The sequence below is a fragment of the Eschrichtius robustus genome, chromosome 2 (genome assembly GCF_028021215.1).
Source record: "Eschrichtius robustus isolate mEscRob2 chromosome 2, mEscRob2.pri, whole genome shotgun sequence".
In the NCBI taxonomy this organism is placed as follows: domain Eukaryota; kingdom Metazoa; phylum Chordata; class Mammalia; order Artiodactyla; family Eschrichtiidae; genus Eschrichtius; species Eschrichtius robustus.
In genome coordinates, this window is record NC_090825.1 from 36,672,474 (window position 1) to 36,698,691 (window position 26,218).

The window sequence follows — 26,218 nt, forward strand, 5'->3', positions numbered from 1 at the left end:
GGATTTTTCCCTCTATCTTTGTCTCTCATACTAGAGCAGTACAACTAAGTAATAAAATAAAGAATAAAATAAGATGGTGAATAACAAGCTATAACTCTCTGGGATTCTTTTCTTAGTTTAGGTGGATTAGAGTATGTTGGATCTACCTTACTTATTAAATGTTAGAAAGTTCCCTTTTCTTAGGGGAATACAAAAAAAAAAAAAAAAAAGAAAGAAACAGACTGCTTAACAAAGAACATACAAGATTCTTAAATTGCATCTCTAGTAACATTTAAATCTTTTCAAGTAAAACTCGTAATGGGTGATGTGTTAAATGTCTGTGTTCTCAGTTCTTACATGTTTTTGTCTAACATGCATGTTACCTTAATATTGTAATGAATGGCATTTCTCAGAATGGCTGAGGAAGGTACACTTTTAATTAGAAGTGCTTATTAAATATAAATTTAATATAATCTGTACTATATTATATTTAATATATCTTCCCTGACTCCAACTACCTCACACTAAAGTGCAATTACATTGACTTTTATAAGTCAAATAATTAATTTGCTCTTAAGTCTAATTGTATCTGAAGACCTTAAGAGCCCTCAAATTTTGTTCATTGTCCTTGCAGAGCTGTAAACATCACCTAATGGATGGATGTATCTAAACTTTTCATTCCTTTCAGAAGGTATCCAAGTAGACCCCGGTCTTCATATAATATTAAAATCTCTAACAGTGGTAGTATGTTTGGTTATAGCACCAGGTTGTGTATGGGGATCTGTTGCATTAGAAAAGTTATATGCAGCTGGTGTTTTAATACTAAATCTGTGATGGATAAAACCCAGGGCTACTGGTTTGGCTACTGCCTGCCCTGAGTCACACTATCTCCTCTCCAAAACACATGTAACACATTAACAATCTGATAATTAGTGCACATTCCTGCCTGCTCCTTAAAACCTCACTCCCAGATGCAGCTTCGGTCGGATCTTGTTTTTATTAGCTTTCATGATTCACTACTGTTGTAATACTAGTTCCCTTTTCCATTCATTAGGCTTTCTATCTGGCTAGGCAGTGTTGATGTAAACTCAGGTCTTAAAAAGGCAATGACTTCATCTTCTTTGCATGTACCCAGTCTCCAAATTATGTGTCCATATAGTGTGGAACTATGGTCTGTCTCAATGGCATGAAAAGGAAAATAGGACTTACAAGAACATTTATTTCACTTGTATTTAGAGTTGGAAAAATGGTGTAGGGAAGGAGACAATTGATTCAAGAAGAACAGCCATTGTCTACTGGACTCTTCAGCATGTGTAAAGGCCTCATCCTACCAAAACACTCTCATGTATGTGGCCCCAACCTAATATTACAAATGATCTTCTATGGGGGCATTTATAGAAAAGTCAAAGTATATTCCCTTTCTACATGAGATAATAATGTATTTGTTGTAGACATAATAAAAGATTGAACAGAAAGAGAGAACAACTTACAAGGATCTGACATGAATAGAATCAAGTAAAACAGGAAACTTGCTGAGGACTCAAAAGTGTGGGATATTCTGGTATATATTTACAATCTACATTAAAGTGGTACCATTTACTAAGAAAGAGAGAACTAACAAGCATCTCAGATTCCTGAGCTCAAAACAAAGAATGACTTATTAGGTATTAGTGCACAAAGGTATCATAAAAACAAGGAGAGTGCAATGGCCCATATTTTTCTGCAATACTTTAGCAACACTAAAATGATAACAGTAAGTACAACATAGCATAGACGAGAAAACTGCTTATATATGACTCCATGTGGCTATTTTGAGATTAGGGTGTGCTTATATTTAAAGCATCATGATTCTGTTTTCCTAATCTGAATTTTATAAGTAGGATAAATTGAGGTAAATTATCTTAAGTGGTACTTCGGGCCAAATATGCAAAGCACATCACTGCTTCTCCCAGGAGGCTTGAACCACTAATGCTTTAACAAGGGATTGCTGATCATACAACTCTCAGCCAGAAAAGGGTGGGAGGTGAAGCTGTTACAATCTCCCTTAGGAAATCAATGATTGGAATCTAAGGATTTAATTTCATCTCCATTCCCTAACTTTTACCAACTCCTTTCTGGCTCAGAGTCCATAGGTCAGCCAACGGGACAATAAAGAATATTTTTTGCCAACTTCATTTTAACAAATTTGAGAATCAAAATCAATTAGATAGATGACCATCAGCAATTCAGTTGAGATTGGCTAACTTCTCCAACTGCAAAGGAGTGTTTCTCATGGGCAACATCTAGGTAAGAGGTCTCACCGTCTATTATCAACAAAAAGTTGAGTATGTTTCAGTTTATTGAAAAATCAACTCTCTTTGTCCCCTTTGGGGGAGAGAATTAGACCCAAATTCAACTCAGATTTAAGTCTAAAGTAATTTTATTAGCTGATCTACCTAACACTTTATTACACTATGCATTCAGTGTTGTAAACATGATTTTTGGCAATCTCTTACTTTAGCTCAAGAACTGAGTTGGAAAACACTGCACAACATTTGGATAATGACAATCTCATCTTGTCTTCTTTGGAGAGTAATAATGTAAACAAAATGAGCTTTTCACTGGCAGCCAAATGCAGTGGAGCTTGTGTCTGTTCCTTTTCTAATATCAATGTCTCAGGGATATTTTCTGAGCATGTTTCTGGAGACAGAAATGTTCCATGTCTTTATTCAGTAAGGGGATCTTGTATGGCATTATCAACTGTTTCTCAGTCAGACTCTTCTAGTGAAAAGAATTTCTCAAGAAAATCATTAATATATCTGCTATTTTTAAAAGCAGTTCTAAAGTTCTCTGATACTTTAATGGAGGGAGTGTCCATGAAAAGGTGTCCAGGATGGTTTTAGTTGTTAGGAAGGGCAAGAGAGCCTTATCAAACTGATGCAATATTACTCAACTGCTACTCTGAAGAAGCAAGAATGAGGTGAGAGAGAAAAGAATTACACACTTCAGACTAACCGGGTGACCTTATAACCCTTTCCCTGCAATATACTTTGCTTTCAGAAATCTAATGTTTCACTTCTTCCTGCTCCAACTGCCAAAACTTTTAGAAAAAGGATTGTTACAAAGAAAAAAATGTATGTGCGTGTAGGTGAGGGATGCCATTTAGATCACTAACACTTATCTGTAATTTCCTAAGATTTTATGAAAAAACAAACATTCTGATGCAATTTGGAAACATGATGAGTTATTTTGGCTGGACAACAACAAATCTCTTGAGTTGGAGTAATTGGATGTTAGACCTGAAAGGGGCTATAGACGTAATCTACTTCAACCTCCTCATTTTACAGCTGAGGAAACCTGAACCTCAAAAGACCAAGTAATTGCATAGTCACACAGCGCGCCAGTGCTGGGATAGGGCAAAAACTTCTACATCTTGTCATCTGTGTGTGTTTCTTTTCTCACTAGTTTACAGATGTAAAAATTGATCTATATGTGAATTCTAACAGTGAACTTGATATCAGAGAAGTGGATGAAATTAAAAATTTCCAGTTGCAATTCTGTTTAAAGCGTACCAGGTAATACAGATCAAGTCATTTAACCATCTAACAGCCCTATGAGAGAGATACTATTAGTATCCTATTTTACTGAAAGATAACAGGCACCTGAGGTTCAGTAACGTGCCTGAGGTCACATACCTCATTAAGGTGAAGCCAGGATTCAAACTCAACATCAAATCCAGTGTCCTTGCTCTTAATCTTATGGTATTTCACCTCTCTTTATAAGGTGTTTAAGTAGCTTAATGACAAAGATGCCAATTTGGGACAAAATTCTCCTGCTTTCTCAACATCTTGGTGAATATAGGTTTCTTTTTATAGCTAAGTACAGTCTCTTTTTCCTCACAAGCTACCCAATTTTTTTTTTCTGCCATGGAGGTTCTTAGGAAGACCTGTAGGAATTATATATTTCCCTCTATTGCCTTCAGAACTTATCATACCCACCAAATTATAAGATAATGAAACAGGCCATGCAAGGAAAAGTGGAACTGGTGTACCCCAGAGTCTGAGTGACTTCAAAAACAGGAGGCTTGATGGAAGACAATTGTATTTCCAGGTCAAATTAGACTACTGGGTCCCCAGGTTTTCTTTGTTTGTTTGTTTTTTTACCCTTCCTTTGTTTAAGAACTGAAAGAGTGTTACTGATAAGAGGATTGTGACTCATTGAGAATTAGGAAGCTTCTACATGGCAGAAATTCCAATAGATAAGGCAGAACATACTCAAGGGAGAAGATCTTTAACTTATGCTTGTTGGCTAACTTCTTTATAAAACTCCTGCAGGTAAGGAAGGCTCTCAGCACTACACTATGTACTTTCAAGTTTTGGGTCAACACTGGAATTCTTTCCCTGTGGTGCAGTGGACTGCTGTCCTGGGGCACATAATCTTAAATTAACAACTGTTCCTTGAGATAGAGAATTTATATTCAAGGTTTTGATCCTCTTGGCTCTTCAGTATTTGGCTTAATAAAGCATACATTAAGCAAACAGAAAGGCTATTTGAGTCAGAAGCTCTGAAAAACAAAAGGACATTATAGAACACAGACAGCTAGCTGCTTTCTTGCTCTGTTAATAAAGGACTCCGTCCAGATTGTTTATTTAGTGAGCACAGAGTGTCAACTGATGTGAATTGTCCTGGAAACTTTCAGATGTAATTAACCTCAGTAGCCTCATAATGCAGTTTCACCTATAATCCACAGCCCAGTCTGTACCCCAGAAGAATCTCACAGCTAACTCACCCCAGGATTGCAACATTTCATGAAGAATTTGTGATTAAAGCCAGACATATAGACAGTAAGAAACCATGTGGTGCATATTATCTCCACACATCAATTTTAATGGTACATGCTCTACCCATGACAACACTAAAAGTTAGTACATTGTATCTTAAATTGATGTATCTATTTTTAAAGCCATGAAAAATGGAAATTATATAATTAATAGATTTAGCTCCCCAAAATAGAAAATTTCAGAATGATATTCTCCAAGAGCAACTCTGTTTTTGCATACATTTGTTTTTCGTGTGATGCAATACACACAACCCCAAATGTCCAAACCTCAGTGTGCACAAAGGCTCAAGCCTTTCACCAGTTGATTATATGCAGTCTTATTATACCCCAATGAGAGCCTCCTACTAAGATTTGAAATCTTGTAAAGGTCGGGGTGGGGGGCGTGGTACCATCTTACACTGCTTTTGAACCATCCACAGTACCTTGCAGAGTGCTTATATCTAGTTCATGTGCTAGTAGAGTCTTGAGATTTTCTCCCTGCTATTAGGTATGCTCTGAACCTGCACATTTTTACATAAAGGATCTTGCAAGGAAAAATTATATTGAAATACATTGGCAAGATAGTATTAAAAATCAGATGCATATTCAAAGACAATGACATATGATATTCTGGATCTCCTAGGGAAAATAATCCTTAATTATTCTACGTGGCATTGTGCAGCTTTCCAAGGAAATCACAAAACCTTCCACATTACCTGGGAGAGGGGAATTCCATATTAGATAAGCCTCTTTTGGGCCAGTCCTGCAGACTGAATCAAAGCGAGGGTGTTGTTCATTGGACTTTTCAGTAGAGACCTATCCAATAGCACATGTAATCATTTGCATATGGCAGATACTCTTTAATCGTTGGTTACTTTGCCCCTTGGTTCCCAAGGTAGCTTGTGCTGGCTAAGTAATGGTGGTCTAATTTGACTAGACTGGAAAACCTAACTCCATCTTGAAAATTTGTGATCTGTGTTTAAACCTGTGATTGTTTAGAAAGTGCCACCTTCCTGGACTGAATCCCCTTCTTGGAATACCTGCACCCTTCTATGAACCCTAAGAATTTCCCCTTTCAAATCATCCCAATCCTCACAGTCCTGAAAACCACAAAAAGGCTTTGCATTGACAAGTGTTCATTTGATGCTTTGGCTCATAGTGACATATAAAACTTCATGGGATGATGTTTGTCAAGACACATTTGGAGAATTTTGAAGTCCAAATGTTACAATTCATTGTTCCACTATAAAGTGACATTATCTTAATCACATAAGGATCATCTTTAAAACAGATTCCATATAATTGTTTAAAATTCTCCATCAAGAAGTTTTGAAGGGTAAGACATTTAGTGTGTTGATTGAACTTTCCTACTTAACCTTACATGTGAGTTTCTCTAATGGCTCTTGACATGCCCATTTAGCTTTTCCTGCCAATCTCCCACACTCCCTTCCCTGTGGCAACCATTCATTCTCCTACAAGCGTCTGTCCTTGATCCCTGAGCATACTTGGCCACATTTCTCATTTAGGCCATGGCCACCACCTTGAGTTCCTTGCCATCTCAGACACTTGTCTAGATCGCATATTTCCTTCAAAGAGCACCTCTCAAGTGTCTGCCTCTATGGCTTCTTCATGCCTGCCTCTCTATTGATTTTATATACCGTTCCTTTTGTACTCAGTAATTAGGAATTTTTATGGGTACTTATTACATTACCAACTTCAATCTTATAAACTAGATTGAAGACTTAAGCTTGGGGGCTGGAATATTATGCCTGTTTATGTTATGCCTGCAATCATTATTATCACTGCCATTAAAAGTAGCAAGACACCTCTAGCAACCCTATCACCAATTGACTGATTGTCAAAGAATATTAAGGGTATGACTTTCTCTGGAAAATATACTATCTTAATGATATTTCAAGATTTGGGTCTTCTAAGGAGGCCTGGCGCTGATGAAAACATAGGTGAATTCCTAATTTTTTTCTAGTTTAAACTTCCAACTTTTTCTGAATAAATGTCCTCCTAGTTATCTCAGTGGCCCAGTATAGAACACAAACCCAAGTGCCCTGAAATATCTATATTAAAAGGTATTCTATGGACTTACGAGCAATAATAAAAATTTTAAATGGAAAGACTTGCCTTGCAGAGGCAACTCTGTGTCAAGATTATTCTTCAGTGTTGAAATCTTGACTGGAATGATGACAATCAGAGTTTGCTAGTTCAGCTAAAAACAGCTTCTGCTGTCCCACAGAAGCTCTATGGTCCTTCTTAGCTTGTAGTTTATTGCTTTCTGAGTTCAAAATTTTTTTTTAATTTGGAGAAATAACAGCTGAGATTTTTCAGACACTCACAAGAGACTTCTATTTTAATACTGAGGCATTTGAAGGCCACTCAAGGGGTCCACCCAACCCTATCCTCCCCAGAGGCAGTGTCATAGATTTGAGAATCTGACAGTCTCCAAGAACTACTGGGTGCATGGAGATGACCCATAGTGTTAATTAGGAGAGTAAAGCTTGGTGCATCACTCTGAAAACCCAATGAAGAGTAAGAGTTCCACTCCAGATGACTGTTCATCAAATAAGAATTTGGAAGGGGTCAAAGCATCTGGAATTATCTCTCCAGATAATAGCTCTGTTTAGGAGCTGAGCCAGGGAGGAGAGAGAAGTCTGTCTTGCATAGTCTGGCAAGACTTAGAAATGTTGGGCTTCTACAGATTCTTTGTGCCTTACAAACTCATTATTATGTAGCACTTAATAAATCTGCATTTGATATTTTCTGTAAGTTTACTTGAAAATTTTCACTGATTTTGGTTTGTCTGCTCAGCAGTTTTGTAATTTCCATTTCCGAAGCACCTAGATACAATTTCTCATTCCCTTTCATCTGCATTTGCAAAAAGTGTCTCAAATATACCTACACACAAAGCCACCTCCTACCACTCTCTCAGTTGCTCCCTTTACCAGAAAGGTGATCTGTATTTATTTTGTCCAAACAAATCCTATGCTTTTATACCTTCTGCTTCCATTTATTTTAGGTCCCTTGAGAAGGCTATAATCTCTAAAAAATCTTACTAAATCAGGTAACGCACATAGAAGAAGGACAGTATTCCATAGTGGTTGGATTCATGCAGATCCGGCTTGACATCATGGCTCTGCTACTCATTGTCCTCATCAACTTTCACAAGTGATCCTTTAATTCTTCTGAAAAATGGGAAAATATCAACTGTTCCATGTATTTTTTTATAGAATTAACCTAGACATATGTAGAGTTCCTGTAACCCAGCATACAGCATAGCAGCTCTTCTTATATTTCCTCATATTTGATAACACTAATATTATTCACAGTAGCCGATCCTGTAAACTTTTTGTCATATCCTCTGTCCTACGTAGAGATACCAGAGTATCAATGGATGCTATGTGCTAGAGGATAAATATTGGTAATAAGTAAGGCATTTTTAATTTTCCTAAATATGACGAATTGTTTCAATCCTATCTGCCCTTATATGTGCTATTCTCCCTCTATTTACAATGCTCCTAATATCTTGGAGATATTCTATATATGCTTTATCCTCTGCTGAAGAGTTTCTCCCTGGAGAAACTTGAATTGACATTACTCATTTCTGAGTGTTCCTGCCCAAAACGCTCTGAGGCAAAGTTAACTCTTCCCTCTTTTAGTGCCTCCACTGCACTGTTCTTTTGCACTAACTGTATTATATGATTATGTGTTTATGTGTCTATCCCTGGTTCTAGACTGTGAGTTCCATGTGGGAGACAGCAGTGACTAATTTTGTTGTCCCCAAAATATTTCACGGGACTTGGAATGTAATAGGTAGTCAATAAATGTTTGTTGAATAATGAATGTATTCCTGAATAAGTGTGCTCTGTGACTTTTCCAATTGTCCATGACAATATTAATTTTCCTGGACTTCATTTTGGGGAAAAACAACAGATGAATATAATTTACCTAAAAATTACATGTTATAAAAAAACATGTAATTTTGTTTCACTTGCCTCAGATCTCTAAATGCCCATCATTTAATGCACTATTAATACAGTTTTAACTTGCAATACAAAAGATAATGGCTCTTCAAGTGAAAACTTGCATTAAAATAACTGGTGTATCTCAGTTAAACATAATTCTCATTTAATAGCTAATTGTGAATGTCATCAGGACACTTAGATAAGTAGAAGTAATGAAATCGGTACTTAACCTTTCATAAGGATGTAAATTATTACTTACAGTGAACCAGCAAGACTTAGCCGTTCGGCATTCTTGAAATCAATAGCAAGTTAAAAAATATAGATTGGAAGCTTTTTAAGACATCTCAAATAAAGCTTGACCACTCTAAATTTTCTGTGAGAACCTTGGACCAAGCACGTTTCACAGAGCTTGGACTTTCACACCAATGATCTTATACACCCAAGGAGCACCAAAAAAAGATGTTTGTTGAAAAGTGAAAAATGAACATAAAGGGTTTGTGACTTTCCAATGAGGTTATTGACAATATCTTTCCAATGAGGTTATTGACAGTATCTTTCTTCATTGATTAGTGAGACCCTCTTTACAATATAAAGGAAGTAATTTTTGGCAACCTGGTATTCGTTCTTTATAATTAGAAAATTTATTATTAACTTAGAAGGTAGAGTGTCACTGACTACATATTCACTTGAAATCACTCATAATTTATATACACTTGTGGTCTATGGGAAATCTTAATTATTCTTTTTGCTTTCATTAGTTATTTTCTAGGTCACCCCAGATAAATTTTTCCTTCGTAGTTTGTCTCTTCAGCTCTTTCATATGCCCCCACTTACACAAGCAAGATAGCCCTGGATCACATAGTAATGAGGCAACAAATTAGCAACTGGTAATAAACACAACTTCTTTATATTTGAATTGAGTTGTAGAATTCACTATACATGTCAGAAACTGATAGCTTCAGAGAGTACTGCAAAAAGGAAAGAACGCTTCAGGGCTCAGATCTTGGCTATAGACTGAGAACTTGGGCTTTGGAGGCTAAGAGACTTCCAAACTCATCTGAGTTACATCTTCTTCTTTTGTAGTTTAAACTTTTAAGAAAAAAAAAAAAAACCTTTTTGAAGAAAAAATAGTTTACTGTGACTCTTTCCAAAGTAAAGATGGAAAATTGTGATGGGAAGCTAAAAGCTTTAGAAGTATTAAGGGAAGGTACTAGATTATATCCTCTGTGAGTGGACAGGCACTCATTAACAAAAGATGACAATGCAACAATCCTATGAATATTAATAGAAAGATACACATCTTATATTTGGGGAATTTCATGATATCTAACAGTAATTGAATACAGTTATTCTCCAGATAGGATCAGATTGTCAGTCTCCCAGCCCATGGACTATGGCAATGACAATTTCTGGTTGTCACAAGTGGGAGAGGACTGTTACTAGCGTCCAATGGGAAGAGGTCATGGGTACTGCTAAACATCCTACAACTCATCGGGCAGCCTAGCACAGCAAAGAATTATCCCACCCAAAATGTCAGAAGTGCTGTGGCTAGGAAACCCTATTCCAGGAGAAATATAATAGTACAGTGGAAAGATTATTAATTAGTAACCAAAGGAAGAGAATTCTAGCTTAAGTGCAATATGATTAGTTTTTTCACATATATAATGAAGATATTACCACCTACCCTGCCTAATTCAAAGAGCTATTGTGAAAACCAAATAAGATTATATATATGAAAGAGTCCTGTAAAACAAATAAAGTATCTGAATGAATTCAGCCACAGTATAACTCCTTTTGATTCAAGGAAATCAAGATAGAAATGTGGCAAAATAATCTTTGTGGGTGGTCTCCTATGGATGGTTTTTACAATGAAAATGTAAAGGTGCAGGATACAAAACCAACATACAAAAATCAGTTGCATTTCTATACACTATCAACCAACTATCTGAAAAAGAAATAAAACGATCCCTTTAACAATAGTATCAAAAACAATAAAATGCTTAAGAATAAATTTAACCAAGGAGATGATAGACCTGTACACTGACAATGATAAAACATTAATGAAAGAATTGAAGACACAAATAAATGGAAAATGTAAAGATTTTAAGTAGGTCATTATAAAGATATTAAGCAGGTTACTCAGTTATCTCTCATGCTCACTGAGAAACCAAGATATAATGAGCTAAAATTAGAGAACCAGAGCTTTAAGATAAATTTTTAATATACATCCAGATATTATATCCAAACACTAGAATTGGCTATTAATGAGTGTCGTAGATTCTCCGATTATGATGATTATTGTCAAATACCAGTATGGGCTTGATATGTCTAAAACGACATAGAGTGGGTTTTGTGGAGGGAGAGTGGAGGTGATGTAAATGGCCTCTGAAAGCTTCTTCCATACCTCCAACCTTCACTCAGACTTTATACCCCAAGATTAGCTGTCAGCAGGCTCTAGCAGATTGTCCTGTAGGATTCCAGACATTGCCACATTAAGGAGCTCTTCAATCAATTGCCTCCTTTTCGCCTCTTCATGCTCCTTTCCTGGTGGTCAATCCAGTTCTCAAATTATTGGCCAAAAGAAAAAGCTTTCTTCTTGTTATTGTCTTCCTTTCTTCATAAATCATGATTCTGTAATGTTATTTTAAAAATACATTTGGAAGGAAGCTCAAAACCTTCTTTTTGCACCTCCCCCTTCTTGCTCCATGAAGTTCCCACTCCTCTGAGCCATGACTAACATGTACAGCATGCTTGCAATGAAAATTGTTTTTTCCCCCTAAATGTCCTAACTCCAGATTTTTATTCTTATGACTCTAAGCCTTGATTAAGACATATGTTAAAAGTAAAACTCTGTTTCATCCTAGGAAGTTTTCATCCCATTCCTAGGTTCCTTCCTTTGTCACTAGGTACTTGATAGGAAGGTCTAACCTAACTAAACGTTGCAGATAATTTCAGCATGGAGAACCACAAACAGATAATGCTATTAAAGTGGGAAAATACACAAGGTTAGAAGGGGGAAATTAACTACAGGCATAATTAGCCAAAAATGTGTGGGTTGTGTGTATCTGGGCAATAAGAGAGAACAAAGTACAGAAATAAATGAGAAATGTTAAAAATAATATAGCTTGGGCATAATTGCCCACAGTTGGACAATTTCTGGATGCAAAGAATCAATATAAAGTCTTTCCCTCCCTCCTATTACTATTATAGCAATCATCTTTGATTTGATCCTTTTGAAAACTGCTCTTCTATCACTCCGGCCATAATATTTCCAGATTTTAGCCAATCTACTGTAAAAGTTCACTCTCACACCTCTGTAACAATTATTTCCTATTTTGTACTACTTTATTTTTTTTCTCCCTCCCCCTAATGGAAGCCAATTAGGATAATGAGGGCAAAAGGTTATATATACATCTGGTTCCCCCATTTAACATCTTGGTTTATCTTTTATGCTTTGTTGAGAACAATAGAGAGAAGTGGGCAGAAACACCTCCTTGTATATATTTTCAATGCCCCCCCCCAAGAAAAGGATTCTACATTTTGTACATATGTGACATCTGAAATAACTCAGACATGGCAACATTAAGGAAATCATTGCTTCTTAGTTTCATGTTTAATTGTCAGAGCCAGGAAAAAAGGAGGTGAAGAAAGAAGGCAGGACTTGCATGGGCTGACACTCTTTGAGGGACCGAGCTGGAGCAGGCATGGCTTTCGTTATATTTAAGTGAATTAGTCTGTTTCCTTTAAACAGGAGAGATTAACAAGCCACCAAGGGCCTGCTGTGGGATTTTGACACTTTTAGTGGCTTGTGACATATGATTTGTGAATATCAATTCACCTTCAAAAGCAGAAAGCAAATCTGCCATTAGCATGAGGTATGTCAAAAGGTGATTTTAGGTTAGTTTGGTTGCAGTTCATTAGGATAAGATGAGAAAATAAATATTTTATTTGATTCACTATTTGGATCATTTTTAAGTTCTCCTTTGAGCTTAAAAAATGGCTACATGTAGATGTAGGAGTTTAATATGGATGACTTTCTTTGATAAGGAGAATACTTCAAGTCCTGAACTTGGAAACTATTGAGACATTAAGTAAAAGGGAAAAGATCAGCAATTCCAAGTAAACTTGTCTTAATATTTTGCTTTCTTAGTGAAAGAGTATGTCTTTGGGCAGTTTGGCATCCAGACAACTATTTCCCAAACTGCAAGAAAACAGAATAAATATTTTCTTTTCATATGTGATTAGATTAAAAGTATCATCTTTGATATTAAATGAATGATATAAAGAATTTTAAGCTGAAAGAATTGGTAGAAAAATGAACTCATACTATAAAATTTATTTTTGAAACATTTCCAGTTTGTCATTCTTTAAAAAGGTTACTACTGGAAAGGTTCATATATTTTTTGATCTGTTTCTTATTTTAGTCATTGTGAAGACAAAAGTGATCGGGGCCAGATTTTTTCAGCTGCAGGTACAAATCTGTAGATGGCAAGAAGAGATATTCTTTGGTCTTTATGTAGACAAAGTTGAGTCAAGAAGCATAGAATACTATATAAGGCTCCTCCAGCTATAAAATTTAATTTGCTGTTGTACCACAATGCCGTTTGCCTCTGCTTGACTAAAGGATTTCAAATTGGACTAGTTACAGGTTGTATCTTATTGAAGGGTGCAGTATTATGGTGTTTAAGTATATGTGCACTATAGCCGCTCTACTATGGTTCAAATCCTAGTTCCACCACTTATTAAGTATAATACTAAAGTGAAGTTACTCAGTCTCTTAGTGGCTTCAGATTTTCCCATCTGTAAATTGGGATGACACTAGTATCCACACCCTAGGGTTGCTTGAAGATTAAATGAGTACACGTGTGAAGTATTTAAGAATAGGTATTCAGTATCATTAGCTGTTATTATTATTTTATCTCATTCTAAAAACAGCTGAAACAATATCTAAAACCATGGCACTTGATATCAGTAGTTGAGAATAGTCACCCAGTTTGCATCAATCATTCAATGCTGACTAATAAGATCCCTGTTACCTTAAAAACAAAACAAAACAAAACAAAAACCCCTTTACCTGTTTATTCAATGGATTCTGCTGATGTCCAACATGATTTTTTTAAAAAAGCACAACAATGTCGCATGAAGAACCCGTATGTTAATTAAAACTGAACTGCCTCACAACATTTTCCATGATCAACATAGAAAAACAAAAAATTTTTATGTAGTCAGTCTAAGAGATTTTAGAATATTACTGAATGCTTCATTTATTTTTAATGTAAAATAAGAATGAAATTAATAATAAATTTATTCCAAGTTCTAATTTTTCTTTCTAGTATCCGGCTCTGCTCCATCAAAAAATTTCACTGTTACTAGTTGAAAACATTGTTAGTTCAATTAAAGTGTTAGTCACTGAATAAGGACATGGGACGGTAAGAAGGTCTAGAACAAGGAGCTTTTATTCTATAATCATTGTCACCAAAAAAGAAAATAATATGGCAATTGATGGTGAATAAAATCAGCAGTGTTCAATTTCAGATTCTTTAATAGTTGAAATAATTTGATGCCTTCTTTGGAGCACAAAACATTAGGGCAAAAACGCCTTGGGCCAGTTGCTTCATATAGCACGACAGGATATAACAAATAATTTCAAACCCCAGGAAGTCTTTTTGGATTGTGAAAAGCCCAACCACACTAGTTTAGGTTGCTCAGTACAATAATGATCTCAGACTAATAAATTATGGCCAGTGTCAGTGGTTATACACTGCTAAGCTCAGCTGAACATATTCTGATTAATCTTATTAAATGATTTTGAAGCCCTTCAATACAAAGAAAAAATATATAAAAAGAAAAAAAAATACACGGAGGAAAGAAAAGATGCCTCCAAGGGTGTGCTAAGTGTTTTCAATTTGATTAACATTTCCAGATCCATATTCCCTGTGACTTAGCAGTAGACATTCCATTTACATTCCATATGGACTGTAAATCTGGTCCAAGGTGTCTTTTGTAAGTATAAAGAAATGTCACTGACACCTGGAGGAAACCTATAGTTTGCATACTCTGGAACATCCAAGGTGGACATAGTCACAGCTTTTACTGTAGTGCCAGTCTCAGTCATATGAAGAGAGGGTCATACACAGGAACTGAAACAAAGGTACTTTCCACAGCTGAAAGAAAAAATTCCTCATGATAAAGAGAAATTCCTCTCAATAACGCATAAGACATAAAGGAGCTGTGTAAGTTTGAAAGGTCGTTCCCGAGGAAACTACAGAATCTCACCAATATTCCTTTTTCACTTTTTCAGCTTTGGAAGCTGTACTACAAACTCAAGTGATTACTTTGAAGGCTAGGTTTCTGCCAACACTCTTAGGATTAGAGGCGCTTATGAACAAATTCCTGTGGCTTAAAAAAAAAAAAAAAAAAAACAAGTGAGAAGGATCCCTGAATCTCTAAAAGTTTTTTTACGCAATTGTCATTTGGTGTAGCACCCCCAGCTCTTCCTCATATATAGCAGTGGCAGAGTATTCTGACATGGTGAGTACACAGCCAGTTTTAGACGGGTACAGTCTCTTCTTGCCCATCACCCCAGATGTAGCGTACACACAACTCATACACTTACTGTAGTGAGCTGAAAACTGACTAATCTCAGATTTATCAGAAAATCTTCCGCCAACCAAGGGGTATTTAACTTTAGCATATGTCTTAACTTTAAAAATTACTTTCTCTTTACAGAATATACTATCGCTTTCTTCTTTCACAGAATATGTGCAAAAATGAAATATGTCCATGAAATTCATTCTGCCAAATTTTTCAGATTATCCCAAACTCAAAACACCTTTGGCCTTTCATTCCTCACCACTACACTTAACTTAGTGTCACCCTTAATTTTATTGTTTCTTAGAGGTTCATTGGCATTAAGAATTGCTTGGGGTGTTTAATAAAGTTCAAATTCCTGTGTGTCCCCTCTTATCCGTCTCCTCTTCCCTTGTGCAGTACTTCTGGAATAGGACTCCTAATGTGCATTTTGAGCAAGCACCTGGTTCGTTCTCATCATGTGGTCCATAGGCCCAACTTTGAAATCTACCTAGCATTACCTATTATTATTAGCTGTTTCAAATCTGGCCTCTCCTTTTGCTTCAAATCTCTTTTCTAATGACTTATTAAAAGGAATCTTATTTTAATTAAGAGAAATGGGTAGAGGACTTCCCTGGTGGTCCAGTGGTAAATAATCCGCCTTACAATGCAGGGGTCGTGGGTTCGATCCCTGGTCAGGGAACTAAGGTCCCACACGCAGCGAGGCAACTAAGCCTGAGCGCCACAACTAGGGAGCCCAAGTGCCTCAACAAGAGAGCCTGCGTGCCGCAAACTACAGAGCCCATGCGCCCTGGAGCCTGCACGCCACAACTAGAGAGAGAAAACCCACACGCCACAACTAGAGAGAAGCCCGTGCGCCACAACGAAAGATCCCACGTGCCGCAATGAAAGATCCCACATGCCTCAATGAAGATCCCATGTGCCGCAACTAAGATCCGACGCAGCCAAAAAATAAATAAATAAATAAATAAATAAACAAATAAGTAGATCTTTAAAGAAAAGAAAAAGAGAAATGGGTAGGGGCTGGATCTCAAACCATAACTCGCAACTGTCTCTCTGTCCATTCTACTGCTAAGAAAGTTTCAGAAGCCTGCTGTAGATCTGTATGTACCTATATTATTTGCCTGGTTTCAGAGACTATAAGTACCACCAGGGCTGGTAGGATTGATCCTTCCCATTAGCATGCCCACTGTGCTCGAGAAAGTCCTGGATCAGATCTTATACCCAGTTTCCATGTACCAGAGCCCTATTCCTAATTGCACTCACCTTTCCCATTTCACCACCATTACTTCTCTTCTCAAAATTACTGTAACCCCAGCACTCAGTTAACAATGAGTGTTAAGGATAAAAAGGAGTACGCTCGATAACACTCTAAATTAGGAGATGCCACTGTCAGCCTCAGCTTGGAAAAAGCCGCATTACCCTAAGACATGATAATAAAACATTTATCTATTGTCTACCACTTCATAGCTTCTATTACTGTGAGAGAAATTAATTTTCTGGAAGAGGAGATGCCAGTTTTAGAATCCTGCTTTTCCAGGCCTTACCTTAAAATTTCAAGATGCAGAAACAGTCATGATAATAAACTTTAGGAGAGTTATACTAGTATGGAAACATTTTGAGATGTGAGAGGCTTAAACATGGGATGTTGCATGAATTCTATCCATAGTGAAAGAGGATAGATGATGCAGGGTATAGTTTCAATGAGAGCACAAGTATAGTAACTTCAACATATTTAAACATGAAATATTTCAGAAAGTACCACTTGCTTACATTTTAATTATACTAATTATCCATTTATAAAATAGATCTTTTATCATCCTTAACTGTAAGTTGGAAAGGTTCCCATGGTTTAGCATGCATCTTCTGGACAGTGGCTTTTGGACCAGTGAAGAGGAAGAGAACAAATATTCTTTAATCCACATTGAATTCACAACCCAATGGAAAAACAGACCACCTTTATAGCTAGGTTCTATGTCAAACAATCAGAGCTCTTCCTTTGGTCTTGTAGTGCCCAGCAGTCAAAGTACTAGGTGAAAATAAACTATATTTTTAGAACAATGTTTTACAGATATATAGTCATTTAAACTTGTCATCAATTTAGATTCAACTAAAATATGGGGTTCCATTATGAGCCTAGTACTTTTCTAGATATTTTTAGATAAATTATTTTAATCTTCATTGGTCAGATGAAGAATCAGAAGCTCTGAGACCTATCTCAGTCACACAAGTAGTAAGTGGTGGATAAAGTGTTAGAACTTAAATCTATTTGATTTAAGAAATCAAGAGAGCGCTAAGAAAGCTTAGTGCTTTCTATTATAAGATACAGTTTTTGTCAAATCGCCATTAATTTGGGCCACATAAATCTGTCATAGGCTACTGTATTATTTTCCTAGGGCTGCTGTAACAAATTAACACAAAGTTGGTGGCTTAAAACAACGGAAAGTTATTCTCTCACAGTTCTGGGAGCCAGAAATCCATTATCAGTTTCATCGGGCTGAAATCAAGATGTTGGTGGAGTCATATTCCCTCTGAAGGCTCTCTCAGAGAGAAACTCTTCCTTGCCTCTTCAAGGAAGGCACATTTCTTGAGGCACATTTCTTGGCTCATGGCCTTTCCTCTATCTTCATAGGCAACAGTATAGTATCTTCAAATCTCTCTCTGCTTCCATCATCAAATCACCCTCTACCTTCTGTGTGTATGTCAAATCTCCCTTTGCTTCTATCTTATGAAGACATTTGTGATGGTATTTAGGGCTCACTTGGATAATCCAGGATAATCTCAATCTCTTCATCTCAAGATTTTTAATCTAATCATATCTGCAAAACTTTACTACATAAGATAACATTCACACATTCCAGTGATTAGGACCTGATATCTTTGTTTTTGTTTGTTTGTTTGTTTTTTAAATTTTTATTTTATATTAGAGTATAGTTGATTAACAATGTGTTAGTTTCAGGTGTACAACAAAGTGATCCAGTTATACATTTTCATGTATCTGTTCTTTTTCAGATTCTTTTCCCAGTTAGGTAGTTACACAATACTGAGCAGAGTTCCCTGTGCTATACAGTAGGTCCTTCTTGGTTATCCATTTTAAATATAGCAGTGTGTACATGTCAATCCCAAACTCCCTAACTATCCCTCCCCCCCCCCCCCACCCTTCCCCCTGGTAACCATAAGTTTGTTCTCTAAGTCTGTGAGTCTGTTTCTGTTTTATAAATAAGTTCATTTGTATCATTTTTTTTTTTTTTTAGATTCTGCATATAAGTGATATCATACGATATTTCTCTTTCTCTGTCTGACTTACTTCACTCAGTATGACAGTCTCTAGAGGACCTGATATCTTTGAATGGTCATTATTCAGCACACTACAGTCCACCTTCTGGGCCACCAAAATTTATATCCGTTCCATACATAAAGTATATTCACTCCACCCCAACATCCCCCCAAATTTCCACACATCATAGCATGAATTTCAGTCCAAAATCTCATTTAAATATCATGAGCTCAAAAATCCCAAGTCTCATCACCTAACCTAAATTAAGTATGGGTGAAACTCTAGGTATGATCCATATTGGGGCAAAAGTCCTCTATACGTCTGGTTCTGTAAAACTTGAAAATAAAGTATCTATTCCCAAAATACAACAGTCGGAAAGGCATAGTACTAGTGTTACAGACATTCCCATTACAAAAAAAGGGAAAGGGAAAAATGAAGGAAGAAAAGGGTCACCAGTCCCAACTAATTTCAAAAGCCAGCAGGACAAATTCCATTAGGTTTCAAGACTTGGGATTAGTCCCTTGTGGCTGGAGCGTCCTGCTTCTGCATCTGTGGTTCTGCCTTCTCTGCCCAAGGCTCTGCCCTCACCGTGACCCTTCCTTTTCTTGAAAGCTAGTATGTGTTTGCAGCTGAATGGTTTCGTCAGCCTGTTTCCTGCTTGTAGAATTTGGGGAGTCTGACGGTTTTCCTTCATTTTGTCCTATCTCAGTTTCTTTCAGTCCAAGCAGGCAGTGTTTCTGCTGATATAATGTTCTCAAAAACTTTGTGGGTCTCCTGTGTATATCACAGGCATTCATGTCAGTAGACAAGATGGTGCTCCCCAGATCTTTGATAATTTCTCTTTCTGGCTTCTGTTGAGATGGCTGAGGGAACCCGTCAGTTACACGCACTAGCATAAGCTGTTCAGTCACACCGTTGGCCTTTTCTTTAGAGCATACTTTCCGAATAGTGAATCTTTTAATTTAGCATCTTTTGCAGTCTGGATAAGTTGAGAAGTTCCCAATCAAGTGTTGGTTCCATTTTACTTAACAGTTCTTTCTTCACTTTATCTCTCTCCTCTCACGTTTTACTGTAAGCGGCAAGAAGAAACCAGACTTCACCTTCAACACTTTCCTTAGAAACTTCCTCATTTAAATTTCCAAGTTCACCACTTACTGCTTTCCACACAACTCTAAGACACAGTTCACCTAAGTATCTGCCACTGTATAACATGAATTTCCTTTCCTCCAGTTTCTAATAACGTGCTCCCTATTTCCCCTATCTCTCATCAGCAGCATTTTTAATATTTCTATTTCTACCAACATTCTCTCTATGAAGATACAGGTATTCTCTAAGATGACACAGGCTTTCTCTACTGTGCTCTTCACTTCCTTCTGAGCCTCACCAAAGGGCCTTTAATATCTATATTTCTCCCAAAAGTACATTTAAGGCAATCTAGGCTTTTTCTATCATGTGCTCCAACATACTTCCAGCCCATACTCATTACTTAGTTCCAAAGTCATTTCCACAGTTTTAGGTATATGCTACAGCAGCACCCCACTCTGAGGTATCAAAATCTGTGCTGGTTTCCTGCGTCTGCTGTAACAAATTATCACAAATTTGGTGTCTTAAAACAATAGAAATTTATTCCTTCACAGTTCTGGAGGCTGGAAGCCTAATATTAGTTTCACTGGGCCCAATTCAAGGTATCAGTAGGGCCAAGCTCCCTCCATGGGCTCTAGGGAGAAAATCTGTTTTTCTCCTCTTCCAGCTTCTATAGCCACATTCCTTGGCTCTTGCCTCCTTCGTTTGTCTTCACCGCCAGAGCTTTGCATCTTTATGTCTCTCTTTGTCTGCTTCCATCATCAAAGTGTCTTCTGCTATCTAATCTCCCTGTGTGTCTAATCTCCCTGTCTCTCTTTTATAATAAGAACAAGTGATAGCATTTAGGACTGACCTTGATAATGCAGGATAATTTCCTCATCTCAAGATCCTTAACTTTATTACATCTGCAAAAATTTTATCATATAAATGTAACATTCACATACTCTGGGGATTAGGACCTGATATCTTTGGGTGACTGTTTTTCAGCATACTATAGTTATTATCTCCTAAAATAGGTATGCTCCTAGAATCTAGTCCTTAACCTTGGAAACGATTGAACAAAAATATTTTAATACTTGTATTTGGTTTAATATACTCATTTCATAGATTAAGTTTCTGAGGCCAAGATAAAGTAAATGATGTGCCTGATTGCACAGCAAATGTTTTGACACAGCCAAGACTATGAACCATATCTCTTTACTCCCACTCTTTTGCAGTATGTTCTTCTCTAAATGAATCACCAAGAATTGCCCATTTCTTAATTGTCACCAAATTACCCCAGAACCCAAACACAACTCTGAAGCTATAAATAACTATCCCACAGTCAGCATCAATTTTAAAAGAGAGTAAATTCATCATGTATCTCTACTGAACAGTCAGTAGTAACCTGAGGCAAATTGGAGAAATATGGGAAGCAACCCATTTCAAGGATTACACAAACTTTCATTCGGAAGTTAGTATGAGTGCAAGTATTTAGCATTTAGTTAAGTAATGAGGCCTGATTTATTTTTCTAAGTTCTCAGAATTGTAGAACTTAGAACTCAACGGAATCTTAAAAGATAATTTACTTCAACCGCATCTTTCAGGTGGGTAGTATGTTAATCACACTTTCCAGACCAGGTGACGAGACCAAGGAAAGTCTTAAGTGTCTTGGCTCAAGGACACGCGGTTAAAAAGAGAAATTTATCTAATAAACATATAGAGAGGACCCATTACATTCCAGACAGTATATTAAGGGCTGGCAGGCAAAGGTCAGTGTGACGCACACAGTGCTCACCCCCAACAAGCTTTCTGTGTGTGAGGAAACTAGGTGGGTAAATTAATCAAGTGTGAGATTGTGTTAAAATACTAGATACTGAGTGTTGGGTTCTGTGGAGACAATAGAGTGGTCAGGAAGGTTTCCTAGAGATGACATCTAACTGGGACCTGAAAGAAAGGGGACAAGGGGCAGGAACATCACTCCAGCCAGGCCTAGGAGTGTGTGCAAAGGCTGCATGTGAAGGAACAAGGTATGTTCGGGAGCTAAAATCAACTCAGTATGTCTATGATGGGGAGTACAGTAAGAAAGGAGGTGGGGGTGAGGGCTTAGGAGGAGCAAGTCCTGAGGGCTTTACATGATATGCAGAGAGATGAAGTTATTATTCTGAGGGTACTGGGAAGAAACTGAAGTGTTTCATAGAGAACGGGCTTGTGTAGATCTGTGCCTTACACAAATCAGAATGGCTAAGACTAGGGTGATTTTGTAATGCGGTACTTTGAGAGTGAATAGGGTGCTACTGATAACACGCCAGAACAAGAGGCACATCTGAGACTGCTCTGGGCAAACCAGGACGGAAGGTCACCCTAGCCAAGGCTGTCCTAGGTTTGAATCCTGCCTCACTTACGGTAACTATATAACGTCAGTCTGGCACCATAACTTTTAGACTCAATCTTCTCACCTAAAGATAGTATGGGGGTAACAGTGACTCTTTTACCCATTTCACAGAATTTTTCTGAGATCCAACTGATGAAAACATTAGAATTCTTTATAAACTATAAAATAAAGTAAGGTGGTATATGATATCGCTTTTCTGTTTAATTGTTTATTATCTTATGACTTAGGGGTCTTTTCAGAAAATGGGATAATTAAAAACAACACAGTAGTCACAGCATAAAACAGTAATAAGAGCTAACATTTTTGAGCTCTTAAAATGTGACAGACCCTATATTGAGAAATTTACATTTGTAAATTTACAAACTCATCCTTCTAACAGTGATGAGGTAGGTGATATTATTATCCTCACTTAACAGTTGCACAGGTCAAGTCCCTGGGAGTCGTTTGTCCAAGGCCACACAACTATGCAGTTTTAGAACCCAGATTCTACATCAAGAAGTGTGTCTGCAAAGCTCATGGTCTTAATAGTGGGTGCAGTTGCATATATGCTGTCAGCAGCCTACTCCCTTGAAAGACTTAAGTATACTCTTTCGCAAGAAAAAGAGCTGTAGTCGATTTTTTTTTTTCCTAATCACCTAAACCAAGTAAATCTGAGACAACTTAGAACGGCAATGACAAGAAAAAATATACAAGTGGAGCAAGTAATATTGATGCCTCAGTAGTTCCTTTTGGGAATCTGCTGTGAAATTGTAAAACCCCTTCCCAGTGATATGTGTAAGTTAAGAACTTCTGCAGGAGGAGCTATTTTAAAATTTTAAGTAGTGATCATTTAGCAAATCAGGAATGCTAAAGATGATGCCATTTGGTATAGATCACAGGAACTACTTTTTCATGTCCCTAGTATGAAAGTAGTTCTGGGTTTCTTTGTCAGATCAAGCTACAGTTTTCATATTTTTAGGTTATGTCAATTATGCTATAATTTATACCCTTTTCAAATATCTCTCTGCCTTCTCTTTTTTCTTTACTTCCAAAAGTAAAACAAATATATAATAGAGAAGGGCGATTTTAAATGCAAACTATATAAGTGTAATATTTTAGCAGGGAACTTAAGTCCTCAAATCTAAGTATACTTACATACTTCCCTCTCACATGATGGCACATTCTAGTGTATTTTGCTTTGTATTTCATAAGATACCCACCAATTTGTAAATTCTGCTCCACCCCAGTGGGCCTGCCTGTTGTTTCCTGAAAACTTCATGTAAGGTTCTGTGCCTTCTTTTAGAATATTCTTACTCCTTTCTTCTTATCTAATTCTATCTGGAGTCCCTTATCCTCAGTGTGATACTCCCCTTGTCATTCATCCCTCCCTCAGTTACAGGTTGCTGTTTACTTAAATTCCATCCTGCTTCTTTGGAATTTAGTATAAACTGCCTTATATTACCTTCCAGCTGCCTGGGAAGATCTGTCTCTACCTCTAGATTGCAAACCCTTTGAGGGTATGGGCCAAAAAGTTCACAGTCATGGGATGAGAAACAAGAAGTTTAACTACAGAATAGCCTGAAAGCTGAGCACCTGTGATAATCCTGGTTCAAAACTGGTCCATATCATAACTTGAAATATAAGATTTATTTTGAAATATTTAAAAATTGAGTCACTTTTATTTTTTCCTTTAATGCAGTAATCTGTCTTCTTCTAATCTTCATGGTTACCTGTTTTGTCCTTATTTTGTTGTTGTTGTTGTTGTTTTTCTTCTTTTGTTCTATTTTATTTTTGTGTCCTTGAACACATTTGTTACCTTCTTTTTTTTTTTTTTTTTTAATAGGGAGCATTTTCTTTTTTTTTTTCAAATTTTATTTATTTATTTTATTTATGGCTGTGTTGGGTCTTCGTTTCTGTGCGAGGGCTTTCTCTAGTTGTGGCAAGTGGGGGCCACTCCTCATCGCGGTGCGCAGGCCTCTCACTATCGCGGCCTCTCTTGTTGCGGAGCACAGGCTCCAGATGCGCAGGCTCAGTAACTGTGGCTCACGGGCCCAGTTGCTCCGTGGCCTGTGGGATCTTCCCAGACCAGGACTCGAACCCGTGTGCCCTGCATTGGCAGGCAGATTCTCAACCACTGCGCCACCAGGGAAGCCCCATTTGTTACCTTCTATTCTTTATTTTTAGTTCTTCACTCTCTCCTCATCTTCAGTTTTCAAATGTCTGCTACTAGTCTCTTAATGAACCAGACCTCTGTGCTTCCCCCAAACTGCAGAACATTATGGATACTACAATTCCAAATCTTAAATTATTTCAGATATTCTAATATTTCTGTTTTTAAAAAATGTCAAGTGCATTCCTCATTCCTTCTTCTTTTTTCTAATATTTATAGTTTCCACTTCATCAAGTAATCTGCTGGTTGCTTTCTTGATACTTTCCCTTGAAATAAGAGAAGCATCACATTTACTTTTCCTTTATATAATACCCATTTGATGAGGGCACCATTAAGCTACTACAAACACTAACTTCAACTTCTCCAAACTTCTCACCAAACCCCAGGCTCAGTGTGCCTTTTCTGTACTTCTTGGAGAAGGCACCAAACTCTCCCCATGCTGTTCCCTTCCTCCTACCTCCCATCTTCAGAAGGCTTCTGTAGCCTAGAATAGTTCCCAGTTGTTTTCTGTTAGAGTACCCTGCTTGTTTTCCATACAGTTACCCCAATTTTTCATCACATATCTCTTTATTTGTTTGTTTGTTTTGATATTGTCTGTAGAGTAAAGCTCTGAGAGAGCAAAACCAGCATCTTTGTTCAGCATGTATTTAAGTGTCAGACGGTATCTGACACAAAGCAGGCACTTAATATATTTCTGTTGAATGAATAAATGATCTCGTTTAATCTCTACCATGTAGAAAAGAGATAGGTATTGTTAATATCCTTGTTTTACTGATGACAACTTGCCCAAGTGATACACTATTGTCTGGCAGTTTGGAGCCTCAAATGCACCCACTTCTGTGTCTACAAAGCTTACTTTTGATCCAGGCCCATAATTGTAATCACTTTTAATCAAAGCCCACACTTTTAACCCCTCTACCCTTCTGCCTCTTTAGCAGGAACTCAGATTTAGCCTTCCTTACTCTGATACCGTGGCTGCGATTACTTCTGTGGGATTCCTTTTAGATCACAGGTTCTCATTTCAGTTAATTTAACATCCAGTTGAATGCCAGGGATTGGGTTATATTTCCCTCACACCTTTCTTGTCATGTCAGCCCTTTTGCAGCGCTACTCATTAGCTTGATCTCCTTCCTGAGAGTTCAAAACCCTTGTCTTCATCACTCCAGCAAAGCATCTCCTCCTCCTTTCACAGTCTATGTCTAAATGCTCTATGGCCTCTTCTGCTTTTCCTCTGGCTTCTAACATTCTAATTATATGTTCTTTACCATCTCTCTTGCTTCAGCTTTAAAGCATTTATGTAGTTTCATTCGCCAACTTTTTATACCATAATCTGATTAATATCCCTAGCACTTTTTCTCTTCATCTTTGTGGAATCACATCCTTCTATGGAGACATTCCAAAAAATGCCCTAGAAATCTGGCTTACTACATTGCTAACTACTGTTATTAATAACATTATAAATATATCTCACTTCAGACCGTAAATAGTATAAAAATTAGTGTCATGTTTCCTCATGTTGCAGAATATTAATTTTTCTTTTAATAATTCTATCAATAAATCAAAGCTATCCCTATAGATAGATGGAAATCCATCTGTCTATATCTGTATCGATCTATCTATATAATTTGAAACAAACTGTAAAAAGAAGTTGGCTTTTAATTATTATTAGAGTAACAAACCAATCTAACATACGTAAATAGTCAGATTCTGCATATAATAAATATAAATCTAATTCAGCAATCAGTGCCAAAAGGTTCTTTCTTGAGAGAAGTATGTGAGTACACATATGCTATGAATTTAAATTTTAACTCCTGTCAGTGTCTCAATGTTTTCTAATAAAGCTATGTGCATTTCTATATTTGGTCAGCCTGAAATACACATGCATGTACGTTTTACATTTTTCCCCTTTGATAACCAGTATTAAAATGAGAACATTCGTTTCATTTTAAAGAGCTACAGTTGGCAGGGGTGTACAGAGAAGCTTTATAATCTA

General features: G+C 37.0%; 1 protein-coding gene across 1 annotated transcript in view; it reads right to left on the reverse strand.

The window, feature by feature from the left end:
* FGF10 (fibroblast growth factor 10) overlaps nt 1–26,218 on the reverse strand; it is a 78,578-nt gene that overhangs the window by 44,400 nt on the left and 7,960 nt on the right. The window lies entirely within an intron of this gene.